Raw genomic sequence first — 23,558 nt, 5'->3', positions numbered from 1 at the left:
TTGTACCTGGCAGCCTGCCCTCAGGGTTTGAATGTGTATGATTAGCTGATGAGAAACCCTAAGGTAAATATTATTCAGCTATAGAATTTTGTTATCTGAATTCATCGAATTCCAGGATTGGATTAGATCATAAAACTGATAAAGCCCAATGATGATTGGATGCTGGGATTCCCAGACAGTTTTTCAGATTCTACTTACGTACCTCCAAAGATGGGAAGCTCACTACCATATGAGACTTCCATTCCATCACATGAATGTCTAACCCAATGGTACTGCTGATGACTCTTTGTGTACAAAATGAAACTTTCTCCTAAAATAATTTATCTATAAAAGAGAGAATCCATGTGCCTAGTAGATCGCCTAGTATGCTGTGGGCATTCAATAAATGTTTGTTTGTTGCCCCCTTTGTCCCTTGTCTTTCACAAATCAAAAAAAAAAAAAAAAAGGAAAGGAAAAGAAACTTTTTACCCATCCTACTATCAGAAAAGTTTATTTACAAAATAATAATATCAGGTTCATGCCTCATTTGAAAGGTGAGAGATTCAGTAGGACAGAAAATTCCAATTCCCACATTCTCTTCTCTCAAATAGTGTGTAAATGCGCATGGGTCAGACATTTGCTAGGCAATAGGGCTGCAGTCTTTGCCCATAAGGAGCTCATGTCTAGGGTGGGAGTCTGCAGGTTATTTAGTCTGCCTAAATAACCTGCAGTTAGAGGTGTGTACAAATGCTCTGGGAACCCAAGGAGGAGGGGCTAACTCATCATGTTCTCTAAAGCAGTTTCTGCAAGACCCATTGGGCAATATTTTTGCCACCTCCTGGTAAATTTACTCTGTGATTGAAAGAAATTTTTGCAATTTAAAATTATTCTCAAAATGTCTAATGTTATTAATTGGCAAGCCGTGTAATTATGATAGAAGACGCATGAGGGATGGAATTTGAATCCATTTCTTTCAACTACTCAAGGCCATTGCACCTGTAACAGTCCCCTCTCTCTCCTGCATCATCCATTTAGCCTTCTTTTATGGGACCATTCCCATCAGAAGACAGACATGCTGTAAAGTCAACCACCTTTAAAAAAAGAGACCCACGGAGGATTCTCATCTGTTGCTCATTTCTCTATTCTTCTTTATAGACGAATTCTTCAAAGAGTTGAACATACTCGTGGACTCCAATTCCTATCCTCCTCTTCTCTCTTTAACCCACTCAATCAGATTTTTACCCTCACCACTTCACTAAAACGTCTGTCTTCTAAGCTACCAAAGACCACATTTTGCCAAATCTGAAAGTCAATTATCAGTTCTCATCCTAACCTATCACTGATTTGACCCAGTGTTTTGGTTACTCCTTTTTTGAAACACTTTCTTTATTTGGCTTTCAGGACAGGAGTATCTGGGTTTTCCTTGCCGTTTCTGAGAATCTCCTTCACAACTCTTTTGATGGTTCTTCTTCTTTATTTCCACCAGCCATTGGAATCCTCCAAGCATTGGTCCTCTTCTAACTTCCACTTACCACCTTGCATGGTAACCAGGCCTGTGACTTTATAAGTATTCTGAAGAATGCAAATGAATATCTCCAGGTTGCCCCTCGCTGCCTTCCCTACATCTCCTCTAGGATCTCTGATATGCATCACAAACTTAATATATCTAAAATAAAACTCTTTACTATCACCCCCTATAATGGGTTGAATAATTTCCCCAAAAGATACATTTAAGTTCTAACCCTCAGTACCCTTGAATGTAACCTTATTTGGAAATAGGGTCTTTACCAATGTCCTCGAATTGGCATTAGGTCATACTGGATTAAGACAGGTCCTAAATCCAAAGACTAGTGTGTTTATAAGAGAAAGGAGGAGCAGAGTTGGATGCAGAGACACAGATGCATACAGAGCGAAGAAGGCCATGTGAAGACTGAGGCAGAGATTGGAATGAGGCAGCTATAAGGCAAGTTGTGGCAAGGTTTCCGACAGCACCAAAAGCCAGGAGACAGGCATGGAATAGTTTCTCCCTCGGAGCCTCCAGGAAGAACCAACTCTGTTGGTTCTTGATTTGGCCTTCAGCATTCCGAACTGAGAGAATAAATTCACTATTTAAGCCTCCCAGTTTCTGGTACTTTCTTATGGCAGTCACAGAAAACCAATGTACCCTCTATCCTGCTCTTCCTCCAGAATTTCCCTGACTCCACAAATGGCAATTTCATTCCTCCACTTACTCAGACCAAAAGCCTTGGAGTTATCATTGACTCTTCTCGCTCACAGCCCACCTTCCAATCCGTCAGCAGATTCTATTGCTTCCTCCTGAGAAAAAGATACAGAATCGGACCACTTCTCATACCTCGCTGTTACCACTTTATCTGAGCCTGAATTGTGGCACGAGACTCCTAATTGTGCTCCTGCTTCCTTCTCTGCCTCCCTTCAGACTGGTATTCACGTGGCATCAGAGGAACCTTTTAACGTGGTAAGTCAGATCATGCCACTCCTTTTTGCCCAGGGTGCTCTAAAGACTCCCATCTCACTCAGTTTAAATCTAAAGTTCTTTCCATCACCCATGAGACACTTATGAACTGGAGCCCTCACTTCTTTGGCTTCATCTCTTGCTCTCTCCCCATCCTTCTCTCTGCACCAGCCACACTTGCCTTTTGGCTGTCCCACAAATATGTCAAGATGGTCTCATCTCAGGCCCTTTAGGCTTATTATTCCTACTACCTGGGTACTCTCCCACCAAGGTATCCACATGACTAACTTCTCGCTTCTTTCAGTTCTCTGAAATCAAACAATCAATCAAATGCCACCTCTTCAGACAGGATTTACCAGGTGACTCTATATAAAATAGTATCCCATGTCACTATTTTGTTCACTCTGCTTATTTTTCATCCGTAGTGCTTCTCGCCATCTTATATATTATGTATTCTTGCATGCATTAATAATCTGTGTTCCTCTGTTAGGATATAAACTCCTTAATGAAAATTTGTTTTGTTCACTGCTTTGACCCCAATGTTTAGATCAATGCTGGAATCTAGTAATGGCTCAAGAAAAAACTTATTGAAAGAATAAACTGAAAAATAAGTGTTTGAATCTCAGCTCTGCCTCTAATTCCATCTGTGACCTGGGCAAATCGTTCCATCATTCTGCCTCAATACCTTCAATCTACAGTGGAAACAATAATCCTTATCCTTCCAAATTTAGAAGATAATTAAGAAAATCCATACCGGTACGTATTATAAAAACACATTAAAATAAAGACATGATATAAAAAACTAATAAATTACCAGTTTCTCCCTAGTTCTGATACAAATTGGCAAATTTATCTTGGACACATGGAGAGTATTATAAAAGTACACGGGCTGTCATTAATCTTCTGGGGTTTTCTTTGAAGCAGCCCAGTTTGAAGATGAAGGAAGAGAAATAAATTTTTACAGTACAACTGGTCTCCACCGTGGGCCAGGCAGTGGACCCCTGGCGTGATCCAACCTAACATTTAATACAGCCCTGACCCTGAGGTCAAGGGGCATGCATTTGGAGCTTTGTAACCCCAGCATCTAGCTCAGGGCAGGCATCAATAAGGGTTTAATCTTTTGGGCTTAATTACAGTTTTTGCTAAGGAAAGAGAGGCTCAATGACTATAAGTGACTTGCCCAAGGTCGTCCAGATAGATAGTAGCTCAGATCAGAATCCTGGGCTAAGATCAGAATTCAGTACATGATATTGCAAAAGCTCTGTAGAGGACAAGCGGGCTGCTCATTTGGTGTCTCTTGAAACCTATCATGTGCAATCGGTACAGTCTTTTCACAGACATCTTTAGTCTGAGCAGGCAGTAGGCTGTGTATGTGCAGCCAGCATAATAGCTTCTCTTTAATGCCTTTGAAAAGAGCCTGGAAGACTCTGCAGTTGGGGGCGGGGGGAGGGTCCAGGACAAAGCCTTCTCTGGGTCAGGCTTGACTTTGCAGCACCTCCCGAGTTTCGATGTGCAGTTTTAGGGTTTCACTATGGCCGCTGTGGTTGCTCTGGAGATAGAGCAACAAATATTTGGAGGCCAGTAACACCTCCCCTCCCACCCCCTACCCCAAGCCTAGTCAAAAATGTTTGGGACAAGGCCCCTGCCGGTCAGGCTGCTGTTGCTGCAGCTGAATGCAGCCTTTGTGACCAGCCTCCTGGCCTGCCACCAGGCTCCAAAGAGATGACTCGGCCCAGATCTTTCTAAATAGTGTTTGTGTTTTAGTGGTCCACAAGGAGAGGGAATAAAAGCTGTGTACAGCTCTAAGAATTCATCGGCCTGTGGCTGATCATCAAGACAAAAATGAGGCTGTCACTTTGCAGAGATCATTCAGGAGAGGCTGGCAAGGTTGCCCTGGGAATCATGTAGTTACTAGGACGTGCCGGGAGCTTCACTCGCCGGGTCCTTGCAACAGCGTGGCCAGATCCATCTGTCTCGTCAGGCCTATCTCACTGATGAGAAAATCAATGCTTGTACAAGATATAAAAGTTGCTCAGGCCATCGAGCTAGCAAGCCGTGGTGCTGAGGCGGAAATGTCCGATTGTTATTCTTATTATTGGTATTATTATAAAATTCCCTAGATCTTAGCTGGACAATGGCTGGCAACTTTGGGGAGTCTCTCACCTTGAGACATGCAAAGTTAATCTGGAGGGAGAAAGAAAACAGTGAAACAGAGAAATTAAGCCTTAGCTGGGAGTGAGTTTTATTTGTTCGTGGCAACTTGATATGCTTGTTTATCATCGCAGGCCAGGCAGTGTGTGATCTTGTCGGAATGTGCAGGTCTGTGACTTCCCATCTGGCTCCAGTTCTGTTTAGGGGAAAGGAGGCTGTGAAGGAAAGTTGACTTAATGGCAGGTGTTACTTTGAGAGCTAGAAAGGTCCCATTGTCTCCTTTGCAATGGACTGCCTGGTTCTCACCTGCTGTCCAATTGCAAATTCGCTTACCATTAAAATGCTGGGTCATTACTTCATTAATTTAATGTCTTTATTAAATGCCTACTCAAGGTCAAGCATGGGGCTGAGCATTATGGATTGATAAATAAATAATATTTATTTAACAAGTATTTATGAAGTGCCAGCTCTGTGTCAAATTCTATGCTAGGTGCTGGGGGACAATGGCAAACGCTGCTCATTTCTTATCCTCAAAAGATTTGCTTGGTGCTATGGGGGCACCCACCAAGGGCACCTATGTTGGTTTAGACCCATGCTGTCTAATTTGGTAGCCACTGGCCACCTGGGGCTATTGAACACTCGAAATGTGACTGGTCCAAGTTGAGCTGTGCTGTAAATGTAAAGCACACACCAGATTTCAGATGTCTTAGTATAAAAAAATAGAAGGCAAATATCTCATTAGAGATTTTATATTGCTTGCATGTTGAAATGACAATACTTTGGATATACTGGTTAAATATATTATCAAAATTAATTTCATGTCTCTCATATTGTGACCTCTAGAAAATGTCCTATGGCAATATGAGTCAATATATTTCCATTGGACAGTGAGGCTCTAGAGCAGGGGTCAGCAAACTTTTTATATAAAGGGTCAGAGAATTAATATTTTTAGCTTTGCGGACCATAGAGTCCCTCGAGAGTACTGAACTCTGCCTTTGCAGCACAGAAAGCAGCCACAGGCAACGTGTAGATAAACAGAGGCAGCTGTGTTCCGATAAAACTTTATTTGCAAAAATAATTTGCATAGTAGAGTTTTCCCCAATGACTGTAGTTTGCTGACTCCTAGTTTGGAGGCATTAGGGAGGGCTTTGGGGGGAGGCAATGCCCCCCGCATTGAGGGATGTGCAGGTATTAACCAGGTTGGGGAGAGCAAGTGCAAAGGTACAGCAACAAGAGGCAAGATGTCTCCTTCAAGGGACCCAGGCAGCTCACTGGCTGGAAGCACCGGGGTGGGCGTCACAGCCTAGGAACTACGACCTGCAGCATGCCTGCAGGCCAGGAGGCCTGAGCTTTCCCTGAGCTCTGCCTTCAACAAAATGTTGTGTCCAGCACAGGGTGGACTAAGCCAGAGGCTCACTGAAACTCCCAGGAGGACATCTTTGAGAGCACTCCATGCGAGTCAATGTACCTTTCACTCTCTGTGTAATATCCTGACCCTAACCACAGAGGAAGGCCCCCTGGTATCAGGTTTGTACAGTGTGACCCCCCCACCTGCCCACCCCCTCCCCGGACACAGTTGATCAAATTAAAGTGGGCACCTAACCCAAATGAGTCCTGGAAGGTGCATTTGGGATTTGACCTTCTGGACTGAGAGAAGGTGGGCAGCCATGAACTGTGTGGCAGAGAAAGAAGGAGAGAATGGCTCATCCATCAGAAAGAAATAGGAAAGGCAGAAAGAGAGTGCTCCCTCATTTTCTAAGCCTTATTCTAGTCCATTCCTGGGACCCATCTGCTCTCCTGCCCTTGGGTTTCAAGCCTGTAGCATGTTGCTAGGATAGGGTCATCTATTTTGCTTAAATGATTTCCTGACCTTGGTTATCTAAGGCTTAAGACCATTGTTTTTCTTCCTACTCTCTACTTATTCATAATGGTTCATTTCTTCATCCATGTATCCATTCACTGAATATTCATTAAATTATATACTAGGTTCTCCTCCAACATTATTACTTTTTTTCTAAAACTGAAATAATTTTGAAATGCTTGTATCTTGATGCAGATTTTCTTATGTGCTGATCTGTCAACTCCTTGAAGGTGACTCCTTTGATGATTTTTTCTCTTCTTCACAGCTGATACAAAGTTATGCCCATAGTAGGTATGCAAAAAATTTGCTGGACTTAGAATAGATTAGGGCTTCATCAAGAGAGCTGTGAATGTTGAGTTGGGGGTTGGACTTTATCCTTCAGTTACTAGGTAGTTATCAAGGATAATTTGAACAGAAGACAGACATACATGTAATCTGTGACTGGGGTAAGTTACTTAACCTCTTTACAAGGAAGATCAGTCTTCCATATTAGGACAGAGTGGAGGTTGGGCAACCAGTCAAGACGAGAGGTGACCAAACCCTGAATTAGGGCATTGGTTCTGGAGAAAGAGAAGGGGTGCCACTGAGTTAGAGCCACCCAGGGCAGTGTCCGAATAGTTGTTGTCTTTTGGAAGCTCTTGTTAGAGGGAGGAGTAGGCCCAGTGTGACATCTCTGCACCCCACCTCATCTTCATCCTCCCAAAGAGATTTCCAAGTTTTGTGCTCAGTTGGCTTGGGGGATCGCTAGGTGCACCTGTCCAATGGGACAACTCTGCTTTCTCCTCTGGTCCAGGTTGACCTCAGCCTGTGATTCAGTGTGAGAGGCTGATGGATCAGTTCAGTGACCTACAGAGAATGGTGAGTCACGTCCCACACAGTGGGGTCACCCCACTGGAGCAGAGTCACTTGTGTTATGGAGACAAGTAGAAAGGTCACTAGAGCAGATCTGTGGAGGCCTGACTTGGCCATTTTTTGGCAACTCATTGAACTCTGTACACAGTTTTATCTCTATCTCTAGAATTGGGGAGGGGCAGATAACATTAGATAATAAATGTTTCTATCAGTTCACTCAGCCACTCTTGAATGGATACCTGCTCTGCAACAGTCAATGTGCTGAGAACAGAGGAATGATGTGCCATTGGCCCTTCCTCAAGGTATCAAGTTGTAATGGGGAGACAGATAAGTAAAAGAAGCACTGTCATAGGAAAATTTTTCTGAGGTATAGGTTCACATTCACTGAGTCACTTGAATCATTTACATAGTAGGTCATAAAAATTATACCCACTTGAGAGATGAAGAAATTAAGGGTCAACCAAGACAAAATGACTTGCCTTTCATTGTGGATTGAATTATGTCCCCCAAAGGATATGTTTCTCTTAGCCTCTGGTTCCATAAATGTGAATCCATTTGGAAATAGTCTCTTTGAAGATAGTATTAGTTAAGAGGAGGTCAATATAGATCAGGGTGGGCCCTTCATCCAATATAACTGATATCCTTCTAAGCAGTGGAAATTCGGAAGCTGCAAATAAGACAGAACATCTGGCCATTGAAGAAGGAAGAGACTGAGTTGTGTTGCCACAGGCCAAGGAACACCATGGATTTCTAACCATTCACCAGAGTCTGGAGAGGGGTACAGAAGAGATTGCCCCCTTTAAGAAGAAGCCTGACCCTGCTGACACCTTAATTTCAGACTTCTAGTCTCCAAAATTGTGAGTCAAAAATTTCTTTTTATTTTAAACCAACTGGTCTGTGTTATTTTGTTACAGCAGCCCCAGCCAACTAAGACATTCTTCCTGCTGCTCCCATGACCCCCTAGACATACTTCCATCACAGTCTTTATTGCTCTTGATTGGGTTGGAGGGTCAAATGTTGGTTGCCCGCACTAAATTTAAGCTACATACAGGCAGGTCTGGCTTTTTATTCATCTTTTGAGACCAGCATTTAGCCAGGCCTTGGCACATAGTAATGGAGGGCTGATGGGCAGAGGGAATGGCGGTGTTGGGGGGTGGGGGGATGGAGCTAAAAATCATGGAGCCTGGACCATGTGCCAGGCTTGGCTGGACACTTTGCATTTGTTATTGTTCAACCTGTTACAAGAACTCGGTGAGGTCAGTATCATCTCCATTTTATAAGCAATGTACTAGAAACTAAGGGGAGTTGTGTGGTTTGTGCAAGATCACATTGAGAGTAATAGGAGAAGCTTCAAACTCAGAAATGGGCCAGCAGATGGTATTTATATCATGCGGGGTAGGGGCAAGGGGTGCTTGTGTGAAGGAGGGACACTTGCAGTCCAAATGCAGAACCAGAGCAAATTCCCTGTAAAGCATTTAGCTGATTGCGTAGAGCATCTTCATCCACCAGGTCCTGCTCTCAGGCTTTCATTTGACTCGGTAGCTTCTGCTGCAGCACCCAGCCACCCTAGCAGCCTCTTGGTGAATGCCTGCTGAATAAATGCTTGAATGGAAGAACACAAAGGCATGAAGAAATCATGACACAGGCTGAGCTCTCATGACCTGCCAAGGCAGTGTGTAAGCTGTTTATTTACATTTTCTCTTTTCATCCTCTCAACATCATTATGCAGTATCATTATCACTCCAGTTTCCCAGAAAGAAATGGAGGCTTAAAATTGTTGAGACTTGGCCTAAAGTCACAAAGCTGGTGAAAGTTGCAAGGTCCAACTGGCTCCAAAGGTATCTACAAACCACTACTTTAAAATAAATGCATGCATGAATGAATTGCAGCTTCCAGACTCTTCTGAAAGTGGGCCAAAGTCAAGGCCAGAGGAGCATTTGCTCCCGGGGAAGGGGTGCTTTCCAGTTATTTTCTGATCTGACTCCCTATGTAAGTGCCCTCTGTCTGCTGCCCCCACCCCCACGCCCACTGGTGGGGTCAGACGGCATTTCTCAGCCTCTCACTTGATCCAGCTCTCTTTGGGGGCTTTGAAGGCCTACATTTAGAGGGTGTGGATCAGTCCCAAATCTAAGCCTCCCTAAATTATCAATTAAGGGAATCCCTGCATAATGCAACTGGGAGCAGCCTTAAGAAACCAGGCCAAGTAAAGGAAAGGACAATGGACAGGAAATCAGGAGACAGTCGTGAGTCAGCAGTGTGGTGTGGCTGCCAAAAGAGCTGACATGAATTTCGGCTTTATCATTAGGAGCATAGTGTGTGAAATAAGGAAGGGGATGTTGTACTTCCTTTGGGGCCAGACTGGAGCTGGAATGATGGGTTAAGGTCCACTTCCACATTTTCAGATCATCTGAGATGAACTGGAACTTGTCCAAAGAAAGCAGAACTGGAACATTGAAGGGAATGAGGCTGTCATCCTTGGAATGGCTAAAAGAACTCTGTTTCTTTTTCCTGAGGAAGAGAGGTGGTGAGGAAGTTAGGAATGTAGGGCTTTGGTTTCTCAGAGGTTTCCCTATGAATGAAGCAGTAGATTTCTTCTGTGTGGTCAGAGGGGGAAAATAGGACTCATGCAAGGAAGCAAGATTTAAACCCAAATGGAGTAATAGCTTCCTACTAGTCAACAGAAGAACCAAAGGAGGAAATGTTTTTGAAGGAAAAAAAAAAGCAAAAAAGTCAATGAACTTCCTCTATCTCTTCTGTGTGACCTTAGTGAAGTTGCTAAATGTTTTGAGCCTTCTTTATATGACTAGTGCAGGTGGTGGTGCATGAAAATCCAAAAAGGAGCAGCCCCTATGGGCAGAGCAGTGTGATGGTTATGCAAATGGCCTTGGGACTGGAACTTCTGGGGTTCCAATCCTAGCTTAGAGAGACCTTGGTCACTTATTTTAACTTCCTAGTGCCTCAGTTCCCTCATCCATAAAATGGGGATAAAACTATTTATTTCATGTTATTCTGAAGATTTAAAGAGATAATATATGTAAAGCACTCAAAACTGCCAGTCACACAGTAAGTGCTCAATAAAGTAAGGACTCGGTAAGGCCATCATTATCATTATTACTCAGACACGGAAGTGGCTGTCCCAGCACATAGAACATCACAGGCATTTAAATGTACCTGGAATACTGGATTATTCTAATCTGTAGACCTCTGGGGAATGTTGCCAAATAGTAGAATATCTATTTCCGTTGACTCAAAGGCCTGCCTCCTTCTAAATACGCTTTCAGTGAAAGAGACAGAGCAAGATGGAAGCCAACTGTCTACCTTCAGAAGTTTCTCATTGTTGACCCTGACATTCTCGATGCACTTTTGGATTTCAAGGTGTTTCTATCTCCCTTACCTTGCTATCCCTTACCAGGACATGACTTGACAGGCACAGAAGCACAGAGGTGGAAACCAAGGTTCAGAGAGGTTCAGTCACTTACCCAAAGCCACTAATACCTGAATGGGTGGGCTGAGACTTAAATCTAGTGCTTTTTGACTTCAAATCCAGCATTTACATGAGGCAACGTCCAGCCTTTCACCTCTAGCCCCGCACATTCTCCCATCTTCAGGATTCTATTAGTGAAACATGAAGTTGGCACTTGGCCAGGCTCCAAATCTTGAAGCCAGATTCTTGCGGCATAAGAGAAAACCAAGGAGGAGAGCGGGGAGCCAGGAATCCTGGATGTCTCTGCTGCAAATCTGACTCTTCATTGCTGGATATCACATCTGGCTCAGTCCTCTGTCTTTAGGAAGCTGAGGTGAGCAAGGTTCTGAACCAAGCAATCAAAGTTAAGGGCTAGCCTTGTGGCAGAACACAGGCCAGCTCAGTGCTTCTGTTAGAGTTCTATCTAATAGATCTTTCTATGATAATTTTATATCTGTGCTATCTAATATAATAGCCACTGGTTGCATGTGGCTATAGAACACTTAAAACCTGGCTAGTGTAACTGAGTTATCATTGTTCCTGCTTTATAGCTGAGGAAACTGAGGCTTGGTCAGCTGCACAGTTGGCAAGTAGGGTTTCTGGGAAGTGAACCCATCTGTCTGGCCCCATGACCCAAGCTCTTTACTACCACACTAGCTTCTTGTCCCACTCACCAAGGAGGGTCTATGTACCCTTATGAACCCAGACAGGTGATTGGATCATGTCTGCCTTTGCAGAGGGGCCTCCCTTCCTGCCTGGCTCCACCTGGACCCAACTCTAAAAGCCACCTGTGTTGTTTTACTGATAACGGTGTTTGCCCTTCTAAAACCAGGGCCATAAAAAGCAGCTTTCAAAGTCCCTGTGCAGAAATGTCAACATGAGGGGGAGCAGCTAGTCATGGCTTCTGAGGTGGAATGTCACCTCTGGGTTACCTCAAAGGCTGCTGGAAAGCATTTTGGATCAGGAATCCAGGGGCCCAAGGTCTAGACTGGCTCTACCACAAAACATGCTGAGCTATCTTGGACATGTTTCTTATTTCTTACCTTCTCTGGGCCATGTTTTAACCATCTGCATAAGAGGAGGTTTGGACTTGATCTCAAAGGGCTCTTCTATCCCTAAAATGGTAAGTGACCTTCACTTGGGGTCCTGGGGAGCAATATCCAAATGCTGCATTTAGTGAGGAAAGGCTTTACTTCAAACAAAACCATCCTCAAACCTGAACCTGGATTTTTTCTTTCCCAAAACCTCCAACAATGCCACCATTGAAGCAGTAAAGCTACTCATTAATAACTTGTAAAAAGCGATTTTGTGATTTTTCTCAATATATGAAAAAATGCGCCCTAGCCCCCACCCGAACACTGCATCCAGAGCCCTAGAGTATAAAACCTCAGTCAGACCGTGATTTCTACAGGGTTCAGGTGTTTGAACAAATTGCCTGCACTCAAGAACACAGGGCAATTTTCTCCACTTTTAAAATGTTTTCTCCCTTCCCCCACTTTTCTCCGGTTTTCACCCTTGCTTGTAACTCAAACCACAAATAAAGCTTTAAGCCTCTGGCTGTGAGGAGTGGAGCTGCGGCTGCCAAGAACAGCATGGTTCATGTGGGTCCTTTTTCTGCCGCTCTGGAAACCAGCTCTCAAGAGGACAGAATAATATGCTTTCTTTTCTCTTTTTTTTCACTAAATACGAAAAAAAAAAAAAAAGGATTGCTTTTCATAGGGGCTGGGGAAGGGGCAGACTAGTGTTGTTCAGTGGTGGGCAGAGAGGTCAATGAGACCCAGGCCATGGTGGCCTGGAGATGCATGGCTCCCTCCCAGGGGGACCCTTTAAAACTGGTTCCCATTTAGGTCCTTTATCATAGAACCTCCAGGTACTCAGTACATGTTTGTGGCTGAATGAATAAAAATTTATACACATTCTTTCTTATTTTCAACACTGGGATAAACATGCATATCTTCAATTTGCAGCTGAAGGAACCAGGGCTCTGAGAGTCTAGTCAATTGATTCAGTCACGTATGCCATTCCCTGGGAGGGCCGGTGCTTGAACCCAGGTTGGTTCCAGACTGGGCTCCAATGCCCATGCTGCTTCTACATCGGCCTTTCAGCCACACAGGCCAAAGGTACACTGTGTTCCCTGCACATGAATGCAGCCGAGGCATGATGGATAAGCCTTCTGGAACCAGTACTTCTCTTCTGTGAGTGTTCTCTCCCACAACTTCCAAAATTATCCCTGTGGGGATGATGCTTAAAACAGAAATGCCTGCTCAACCCTCTTTCCAGCTGCCTGCTGGACATAACTGCCTGGATTTATCCTCAGGTTTTTTTGCACAGTGCATGGCTCATCATGGGGGCTCCCTGTTAGTTGAATAAATAAGTCAGTGATGTCCCACAGATACTATCTAAATCTGAACTTATGTTTTCACTGTTGAATCCTCAGTGCTTAAGCAGGCCTTGGCTAATTACTGTTCAATGAATGAATGGTTAACAAAGAATGCATTTTCCCTTCTAGAACACAACGCATTTTATCTTCTGAATTGCTTGCTTCTGCTTAAGACCCCACCATCTCTCTCTAATCTCTCAAAGCCAGAGAGCTCCCCCAGGACGCTCCTCCCATGCCATTCTCAGCAAATTGGTGATACTGTTCTTTCCATTCAACCTCTGACCTGTCTTTTATGCCTATCCTCTCCAGACTAGCCGTGAACTCGTGAACTTTTTGCCTTCATAGTTCAAGATTACATTGGTTGAGCCACTATGGCTCAGCAGGCAAGAATGCTTGCCTGCCATGCCAGAGGACCTGAGTTCGATTCCTGGTGCCTGCCCATGTAAAAAAGAAAAAAAAACTTAAAAAAAAAAAAAAGATTACATTGGTTACAAGGAACAAAATCCCAACTTCAACTTGCTTAGGTAAGAAAAAAGCTTTATCAGAGGGATGGCGGGAGTCAATCATAGAATTGAAAGAGGAACCAAAGCCTCAAGCCTCAAGAAGGGCAGGGCTGGCGGGAACAGGGTCCCTGATTTGGACACCTCTATTTCTTTTCCATTTCCCTTAATATGCTGGCTTCATTCTCTCTCATCACATGGACATGGATGCCTGTAGTTCTAAATTTCCATCTCAACAGCTTTAGGACCAGAGTTTCTTTAGGACCAGAAAAATCTCTTTCCTATATACCCGAAAAGAATAAACAGAGAAGGGGTGCAGTTGTATGGCACATAAGCCCACTCCTGGACCAGTTACTAGAGCTGGTAGCACAAAGAAGAGTTCTGTGGGAGTTAGAAGAAGGAATTCTTCCTCTGAGTACCTGTAGCTCCCTGTGTGCCCTTCCTTTCATTTCTCCTCCTTGCCAAGCAATCTTGTGCAGGACACAACCACATACTGTGGTCCTGGCTGTCAGTGGACATGGAGCTGGGCACTCTCATTATCCCAGCTTGGATCATATGCCCATACTTGGCCAGTCACCACTGATGGGAAGGCAGGGTCATATAAATGATCTCACTTTCCATGTGGACCACCTGGTCAGAGTAGAGGGAGGGTTGGGAAAAGAGCATTTCCTCCAAGCAGGGAAGATAGCATAGTCATGGACCTCAGGAGAATCATGGGGGCATCACAAGAGCTGGAATTTGTATTTCCAACTCCCAAACCTGTTCCTCCTATTAGTTCCCTTTATTGCGTCAGTGGTGCAGTTACTCGGGTCAAAACTTGGGTGGCATCCTTGATTCTTTCCTTTCCCTTGCCTTAATCTCTTGAATGTGTCTCAAATGCATACTACCTCTCCATTTCCTCTGCCATCTTCTACTTTGAGAAACCATTATTTCTTATTTGGGCCATTACAATGGACTTCTAACAAAAATGGTCTCAAATTCATCCTGTCCTGTATGCACATCTTTTGTAACGTGGCTTTGCTGTTTTCCCCAGCAAGAACTGGCATCTACAGCTCCACCCTTTAGATCTATGCTTGGCCAGTGAGACAATAACAAACATGACACAACCAGACACTTGGGAAATGCCTGTGCTTCAGGGCTTGGACTTTCTGGCTGCTCTTGATAACTCCGCAACCATTACCTAGGGACGCGCAAGGCAGCCTGCTGGATAATGAGGGACACCTCCCTTTTCCCAACCGACTGGCTGCACCAACCACCAGACATGTGAGCACCCTGCTAGCTGACAGCAGAACTGCCCACTTGAGTCACAGACTTGTGAGCTATAATAAAATGGTTGTTGTTTTAGGCCACTAAGTTTTGGGGCAGTTGATTACATAGCGAGAGCTAAACCATCCACTGGTCTTCCTTTCCTCAGCCTTCTCTAGTGTATCGTTACACTTACTCCATTGTCTTCCTAACACGCAGGTCAAATTATATCACTCCCTCCTTCACAAACTTTTGATAACTCATCACCTACTAAATAGTGAACAGAGCCATTTAATTTAGTTGTTTAAACTCTCCAGGATCCGGATCCCAATTCTCCTTTGACTTATTCCTGCCTCCAATCCACATCTTCTCTTCTCCAGACATTTTCATTGATTTGCTGGTCTCCAAACACTTTGATTGATTTGATGTTTCCCAAACACAAGGTAAACTTCTATGTCTGGATGAGAGTATATGTCCTTTACCTGGAGCATTATTCTCCCTTTAACCTTGCTTTCTTTTTCAAGGCTCTATTCTCTTGGAAATTCATTCTGCCTCATCTAAGTTTCATTGATTTCTTATTGGTCCTTCTTTCTAGGGTGGTATCTTCTTGAAGGCAAGGAATTTAGTAATTTCTTCTTTCTTCTTTGTAGCAAATCCCATAGTACCTAGTTTCTAGCACACACACACTTCAATTATGAAGTCTCTAATGGGCCCCCAGGATTAGAAGAGATGGGCATGATCTGTTGAAGCCGAAGAGAAAATTCATACAGCATAGGTTCTGAAACCTCATGGTCTGGGTTTGGATCTTGGATCTTTCACTGATGAAGGTGACCTTAAGAAAGTAATTTAACATGTCTGTGTCTCAGTTTCTTCACCTATCAGTTGGCAACAATAATTGAGTCCCTCTCATAGAATATGAGGGCTATGAAGAATGAGTTAATACACGTGGAGCTCTTAGAAAGGAATCTGGCACAGAGCAAGCCCTTGTTAAAATTTAGCTGCCATAAAAATTATGATGATGATGACGATCATGACGGCGATGATGATCTGTCCTCTGGCCGCAACTTTCCCAGCTCTTCAGAAGGTGCTTGCATAATTGGGTTAAGCTGCCATACAAAGGGTCTTCCTAATGCATTGGCAGAGCAGGGCATGCAGATGGCACAGGCTTTCACCTTGGGAAACTTAAGTTCACATTTTTGTTCTTCCAGCTGAGTGACCTTTATCAAGCTTATCATGTCCTTCTCTGAGATTTGTTTCTTCATCTGGAACATGGACGTGACAATATCTACCTTGCTGAGTTGTTGTGAGGAAATGAGGGAACAGAGAATGTTGAAGGTGTTATGAGTTTTAGAACATCATGTCCCTGGCTGAGGGCTCTTCCTCTGGGAAGTCTTCTCTTACCTTCACCTCTGAACAGGGTGAGGCACTTCTCACAACCCTCTGAGCTTACTCAAGCCACGTATTCACTCACATACATTTATTCAGCCTCCACTGAAAGACCCTCAGAAATCTCCTAAGTGAGCCTCTACTATGTGCTGGGGATGGAGCAGTGAACAAGACAAAGCCCTTGCCTTCTTGGAGCTTACATTCTTGTGGGAAGACAGACAGAGTATAAGTAATTAAATAATAACATAATTTCAGATTGGCAAGTGTCAGAAGACTCGGGGGAGTTTATTCTGTCTTAAAGCTGCATAATATCCCATCTTATGTATATACCACAGTTTGTTTAGCCACTCGTCTGTTGATGGACATTTTGGCTTCATAAGAATAAACTTATGAAGCATGTAATAACATGGATGGATCTAGAGAACATTATGCTGAGTGAGACTAGCCAAAAACTAAAGGACAAATACTGTATGGTCCCACTGATGTGAACCGACATTAGAGAATAAACTTGGAATATGTCATTGGTAACAGAGACCATCAGGAGTTAGAAATAGGGTAAGATAATGGGTAATTGGACCTGAAGGGATACAGACTGTGCAACAGGACTGGATACAAAAACTCAAAAATGGACATCACAATACTACCTAATTGTAATGTAATTATGTTAAAACACTGAATGAAGCTGCATCTGAGCTATAGTTTTTTTTGTTTTCTTAATATATTTATTTTATTTTTTCTCTCTATTATCATTTTATTTCTTTTTCTGTTGTCTTACTATTTCTTTTTCTAAATCGGTGCAAATGTACTAAGAAATGATGATCATACATCTATGTGATGATATTAAGAATTACTGATTGTATATGTAGAATGGAATGATTTCTATATGTTGTGTTAGTTATTTTTTTTAATTAATTAAAAAAATGAATTAATCTACTTAAACATACCATGAAAGAACAAATTTGGTTACCAGAAATGTTTAATCGTTCTAGGTGTTCATTGCGGTCAAGACATCGACCTTTAATTTAAAAAACAAGAGGAAAAAGAAAAAAAAGACTCGGGGGAGAGGGCTGCTATTGTGGCACCCCATTTCTTAAGTGTGCACTCAGTCTTTGGCATTCTGTGATGTTGCTGCCTATTCATGTGTTGGTCTCCTCCTCTGCCATGAACACTGGGAGGCAAAGGGCCTCATTTCATTCAAGTCTATGGCTCAAGTACTCACTGTAGTGCCTAGAATAAAGTATAAGCTCAATCAATGTTCATTACTCTCTCCCATAATTGAATCTAACTTTCAAAATTTTTTATTCAACCAATATTCATTGAAAATGTGTATGCTGGGTCCTGGTTTTACTATCAAAGAGCTTGTCATCTGGTAGAGGAAACAACCATGGAAAAGGAAACAGAGAAGTGGGTTAAACACTATAGCACAAAGAGCTGTGAGGGGTCCTGGGGGACCCACTCATTCTGGTTCCTAAATCCTTTAGAGGACGGTGTAAGCCATCATATTTCACAGGGTGAGCAGGCTTCAGCTTCTCCCAGAGACTGAGGAAGGCAGCATTACAGGATTTTTATACCTTCAGGCTGGTGACCAAATAGCAACGGACTACAAATAAGGGATGTTCCTGATGAGCCTCTATATTGCTTTCCAATCCTGCTCATGAGTCAGACCAGTCCTCATGGGACTTAGCCTGAAAATAGGATTCCACTAGAGTCCACTCCTCAGGACTCCACTGAAAATATGCACGGTGCCTTAGGACTAAACCCACCAGTCTAGGATTCCAGGTCCCTCCTTCCATAATAACTCAAACAACTTAAACTTCTTTCCACCAACCATCCAATGCATTCAGCTTTACCACTGATTCCTTGTGTGAACCAGAGCCAGAACCTTAAACTCTCCCACTCTCAGGTCCCTCACATGCACGGTAGAGAAGAAAATAAAACTAACTGACTAGCCTTTACACTTGCTTGCTTCCACTTATTCAGTCAACAAATATTAGCTTAATGTGTATTATTTGTTGTGTAGCATTTCAGATGCTAGGGGTAGAAATGAGTAAATAAGATAAATGCTCCATGCAGCTTACATTTTAGTGAAGGGAGAAGGCAACAAAAAAAATAAGAAACACATAGTATGTCAGATGGTGATAAATGTTAAAAGAGACTAATAAAGCAGGAAAAGGGATAGAGCATGCCTGGGCAGCAGTGGTGGAATTGTAATTTTTAGTACTCATGAAGTGAGTACTAATAATGTCATCAGGATGATGACATTAGAGCAAAGACATAAAGGAAACAAGAGAGAGAGAGTCGTGGAGTTGTCTTGGAGAAGAGGGCTCCAGGTAGAGAGAAGAGCAGATACATTTGGATGATCAAATGAACTCCTTCCCTTCTCCCTTTCATTCTTTCCTTCCTCCCTATTTTTTTTTTGTTTTCACTGATTTATTTATTCAAAAAGCACATTTTTTAGAACATTCTACATACCATGGACTGTGCTTAGCCTTGGAGGTAAAAAGATGAATGACATTTGCCTTGCTTTCAAGTTGCTCAAAATCTATTGAGAGAGGTGGACAGAATAAACCAAACAGTTACAGAGGAGGGTAGAAGGAGAAGGAGCAAGCATTTCATGCCAGGAAGACCTTTGGGAATCTGGATCTCTTCTCAGTAATATTTTAGATGTATAAAATAAAACAGAACTGCAAAGGAAGCCAATTATTTTTTTAAAAGAGTTAACAAAATATATAGGAAAAAAGCAAATTGGTAATAATTTGTGTGTGTCTTTATTTACACATTAAATGCCAAATTTATAAGTCAACTATATTGCAATTTCAAAATGTCAATGAGTATAAACACTTTTTTAAGATAATCTGCAATAACTGTAAAGTGATATAAAAATATGTGATGTTTTACTAGTGAAAAATCAAGGTATTGCTGATACAACTGCATTTCGAGCCTACATTTGTAATTGAAGGAAATGTTAAATTTTAGGTAGAGACCGGTGAAAATAAAGATGCATTTTTTTCCCCATTCAAGTTCCCCAAAGCTCCTGAATTCTGACCTTAGGTTAATTTTTAAGAACCTCTGTGTAGAGGTATATGTACTGTAGACTCTGAAGGCACAAAGGAGAGCATCATGAAAACCTTTCTAGAGGAGATGACTCCTTAGCTGTGTTCTGAGGGATGAGTAGGAGTTACCTAGGGAAACAGGGGGTGGAGGGACTTCCAGGTAAAGGGAAGAATAACAGGCAACATAAAATAGAAAGACTTCTTTGAGGAAAGTGAAATTTGGTAGCACAAAGACACAGAGTTTTTGTAGAGTTTGGGTACACATGAGGCAGGAGAGGGAGATGATTGAGATCATGAAGGCCTCAGGGTCTTCAGTTATGGAATTGATCCTGAAGGTGGCTGGGAACTACAGAAGGGTTTAAGCAGAAGAGGGATGCATCACCATCAGATGTGCATGTTAAAAAGATCATTTTTGGCATGGCAACGTGAACTGGATGGGCTGGAGTGAAGAAGAGCTAGAGGCAAGGAGAGCTTAGGGAGCTGTTTTAGTTAGTCTAGTCCAGAAGCTGTGATGCATTCCGGATGGTGGCAGAGAGCTACAGAAGAGATAGATTGGAGATAAAGAAGAGGTTAGAATCCTCTGAACTTAGTCATAGATAGGGGCAGCACATGGTGGGGGAGAGGGAGGGATCAAAGAAAAAGTGCAACTCATTAACAGGTAAGCTGCACGCAGGGAAGACACTACTGTGAAATGCAAAGCTGCCTTACTTGTGCAGACCTCTAGGCCTGTGCTGTGGCTAGTTTTTTCCGGGGATTTCCTCTCTCCTGGCTCCCAGATCAAATCACCAATTTCTCTTCTATCTTGTGGCCAGGCCTTTATGGAGGTAGCAGGCCATCTCTGAGCTGCAATCTGAATATAAGATGCCCTTGTCTGACTCTATACAGACACCTGAGACCTCCGTGGCAGATGCTCTGTAGGCCCCACTGGGTCCTTGACATCAATCTCGAATGTGGGAGCAGGCCTGTTCCCCCAGGGAAGCAAGGTAGACATCAGCCTGGAACTGGGCAAGTCAAAGAGAACTCCCTATGCATCTGTGAGCCAACAACAGTTGAACTGGAAGTCAACAAGGGAAAAGGAAAGGGAGAGACACAGCCTCTGTGGTGGTTCACGCCCCAGGACTTGTGCCAGTGTGAATAAGGCTTTCTGGGTGAGGATTTCCCCTTGTGGAATAGAAATAGCAGCTGAGGGCAAGGAGAGATAGAGAACTAACTGTGCTTCCCCAAAAGCTTTCCTTCTACATTGCCTTATCTAAGCTTTGCAGCAACCCTTGACGTATGTGTATGTGTGTGTAATGCGTGCACACATGCACACACGTGCTCATTTCTTCTCCAGATGAAGAAAATTAAGCCAGAGAGGTTCAAAGCTTTGTCCAAGATAACCTAGCTAGTTAAGGCCCAGAGTGGTGGGCAAGGGAAAGGGTAGGGAATGAGTGGGTCCCTAAGAACCCTTGAGGCTTGTAAAGTGAAGGGGTGGCTAAGAAAGAATGATTAGGAATTATGGAGATTCCAGAGGGCAATTAGAAGAACTATCACTGTTTCCCAGGAGGTCTCCTGCTTCCCCAGGCCAGCCTCCATACTCTTGCGGAGTCAGCCCCTGATTTGGAAGGGGATGTGGCAGTGTCTTCCAGGGGTTGCTATTGGCATGATTTGTCACTTGCTGTGTCTCCAGCCTCCTCTCCTGACATTGCCCCTTACCCACACCCTACACTCAAGCCATATGGATTAGTCAGTTAGTTGGCCCCAATTCTCTTCCAGGCGTAATCCTGTAAAGTATGTTGTTTCCTCTTCCTGGTGGGCAGAAGGTGGGAAGAAAAATATGTGTGGGTGGGGGAGCCTCTCTCCTTAATCACATCCTCCAAAAGTGGCACCTTCTAGGAGTCATGGCACTCATTGGAAATGCAGTAAAAAGAAACTAGAAGGAGTGTGAATATAAGGCCTTGGGACCAAGAGAGAAGGTGGTCAAAAGTGGTGGCTTTTTAGTAAGCAACTTCCCAGCTAACCAAGAGGTCCAGTCTGGCCCTAGCTCCAGCCCACCAAGCTAGCTGACCCCTCGTGTTAGGACCCGGCCATGCCTGGCACTCAAGAGGCCCCCAGTGCATCTCTGTTGAAGGACTGAGAGAGGGGAGGCATGAAGCCATAGAGAGGAGTCAATTCCTTCCCCCTCTGCTGGGACTCCCCCCACTTCGGAATATAAGTAGGCGATCACTTGGGTCATAAGCACAGCTGGAGGAAGAGGAAGTGGAGGAGGGGAAGGAGAAAAGACTGGGGAGGGGAAGGGGGAAACAGGAGTCGGGGGAGGAGGAGGCAGCGAGGAGGCAGAGGGTGCACACTGCACGGCGGAAACTCTGCCACCTCTAATAACAGTCCCTGAATCTCTTGGAGAGAACTGCCGCTGGAGGACAGGTCCAGGCTAACCACAGGGCGGAGGAGGGAGCACGCTTCCTCTGGGAAGCTCAGAAGCCTTGTCATCGCCAGACCCACATCCGGGAAAACTTGGGTTGGGGCGGGGTTCCGCTTCCCACCGGGCCCTGGCAGCTTGCGGTCAGACAGCGAGAGGACCGGCTCACCTGGGGCGGCAGGTCCAGCTGCCCTGGGGCTGAGTGATGCATCTCAGGAGCCAACCGGGTTAGGGTACAGATGTTCAGTCTTCCACGGAGGTTACAGGCCTTGTGACTCAGAGAAGAGTGTTCTCATGACCTTCACAAGACTCTTGGACCGCATGGGGACAGTCTGGGGGAGAAGGAAACACATTTTGAAAAGTGTCGGCATGCTTTGCGGCTGATAACTTTTAACTTATTTGATGACCCACCCTTTGGTTTAAGTCTTTGAAATGTTACATTAGTAATGAAATTTAATTTTACACTGATTTGACTCACATAAATTCAAGATACCTGTCTCCCTAAGAATGGCTTCTTTCCCCGCACTTGAGGTAGAGATTGAATGCCATTATTGAAATAATTTCAATAATTTGGGGTTTGATTCTTGGCTGAAAATGATTTTAGTTATGGAAGGCTCCCAATTGCTCTGGCACTGGGTCTGATAGGGAACTACCCATACCTTTCATTAAAAAACCTTTCTGTAAAGTGTTACCTCTTGCCTGGGACAGTCATTTGCACAACAGAGCGGAGTATTTAGCATTCAAGAGAAAAGTTTTGCATATTTGCCTGGTGTAAAGCAGGTGTTCTATAAATGTTTGTTTTATGATTATTTCATCAATGTCCTAATCACCTGCCCCCAGAAAGAGGAACTAGGCACTTGTCTTAAATCTGCAGGACCCAGAGGTCTCACCAAGGTCACTGCCAAGAACAAAGAAAGTTTGAGCTCCCCCATCTGGCCTTAGGTCCTGGAAAGAAAATTCCTTTTTGTCCAGCTGTGAAGGGTTCAGAAATTATGAAGTTCAATCCAAGAACATCTTACTACCTCATCAAAGAAATAAAATGTGTTGATTCTTTTAAAGATTCATTTTTATCAGAAAGAAAACTAAAATACTGAGGTGGTTTAGACAGTATTGGAAGCCTGGAAACCTAATTAAGAAAATGCACTTTAGAAATTAGGAGGCCTGCCGTTACCTGTCGTGCAGCCATGAACTAAGTATTCCATCTCTCTAAGTCTTAGTTCCTTATCTGTGAAATGGGAATGCTATTAATGGTTACTTCAAATGGTCGTTGTGGAGACAAAATATGATAAAAGAACACCTGGCACTTTGGGAACTCTCAAGAGAGACTGTTTGGCTGGATTTGAGTTTGCTCAGGAGTTTGCTGTGTTGAACTTGCAGATTTCATGGAGTCAGAGACCTGTGGGGCCAGCAAAGAAGAATAGCGAGGTCCGTGTCTCCAGCTCTTACTCTCCCAGGAAGATGGCACTCTCTTTTCAGTTCTTACAAGTACAGGTTTTTCTCTGGAGGCCCCAAGAAGCCAAGTGCCATGTTTGCACAATTGCACAGCCCAGAACAAAGTCTGAGGTTATGACAATTACTGGGTCCTTCTTCGTGTAACTGTGGTTGTTCCTTGTCTATGTTCAAAGTGGTACATTTGATCCTGATGGACACTTGCTCTCTTGGCTTGAAGGCAGGCAACGTGACAAGGGAGTGAGATGGTCCGTCTCAGGGAAGGGGACTAGGCTGCTAAAATTGGGTTGGCTCAAAGGAAATTTTGCTAGCCAAGTAGAAATCGTTTCCTGATTTGTAAAAAGTGCATAGTTGGAGGAGAGGTTTTG

The 23,558-nt window shown here is 43.6% G+C and overlaps 1 long non-coding RNA gene across 41 annotated transcripts in view; it reads left to right on the top strand.

Moving 5' to 3' along the window:
* LOC143674157 (uncharacterized) overlaps window positions 1-23,558 on the top strand; it is a 68,428-nt gene that overhangs the window by 31,181 nt on the left and 13,689 nt on the right. For 20 of the 41 annotated variants that reach the window (XR_013170929.1, XR_013170936.1, XR_013170938.1 and 17 more), the window contains 11 exons: window positions 2,167-2,455; window positions 3,000-3,208; window positions 6,660-6,755; window positions 7,258-7,322; window positions 7,970-8,173; window positions 8,826-8,992; window positions 10,901-11,113; window positions 12,747-12,974; window positions 13,469-13,683; window positions 16,113-16,322; window positions 17,280-17,547. This is a non-coding gene — a long non-coding RNA (uncharacterized LOC143674157). Of the gene's footprint in view, window positions 1-2,166; window positions 2,456-2,999; window positions 3,209-5,992; window positions 6,131-6,659; window positions 6,756-7,257; window positions 7,323-7,966; window positions 8,174-8,825; window positions 8,993-10,900; window positions 11,114-12,746; window positions 12,975-13,468; window positions 13,684-16,112; window positions 16,323-17,279; window positions 17,548-23,558 lie in introns of those variants that run through there. The other 21 variants (XR_013170933.1, XR_013170937.1, XR_013170906.1 and 18 more) reach the window with 20 other exon arrangements.

The sequence above is a fragment of the Tamandua tetradactyla genome, chromosome 2 (assembly GCF_023851605.1).
Source record: "Tamandua tetradactyla isolate mTamTet1 chromosome 2, mTamTet1.pri, whole genome shotgun sequence".
NCBI lineage: Eukaryota > Metazoa > Chordata > Mammalia > Pilosa > Myrmecophagidae > Tamandua > Tamandua tetradactyla.
The sequence above is the reverse complement of the archived record's forward strand: the minus strand, read 5'-3'. Positions and strand labels throughout refer to the sequence as shown.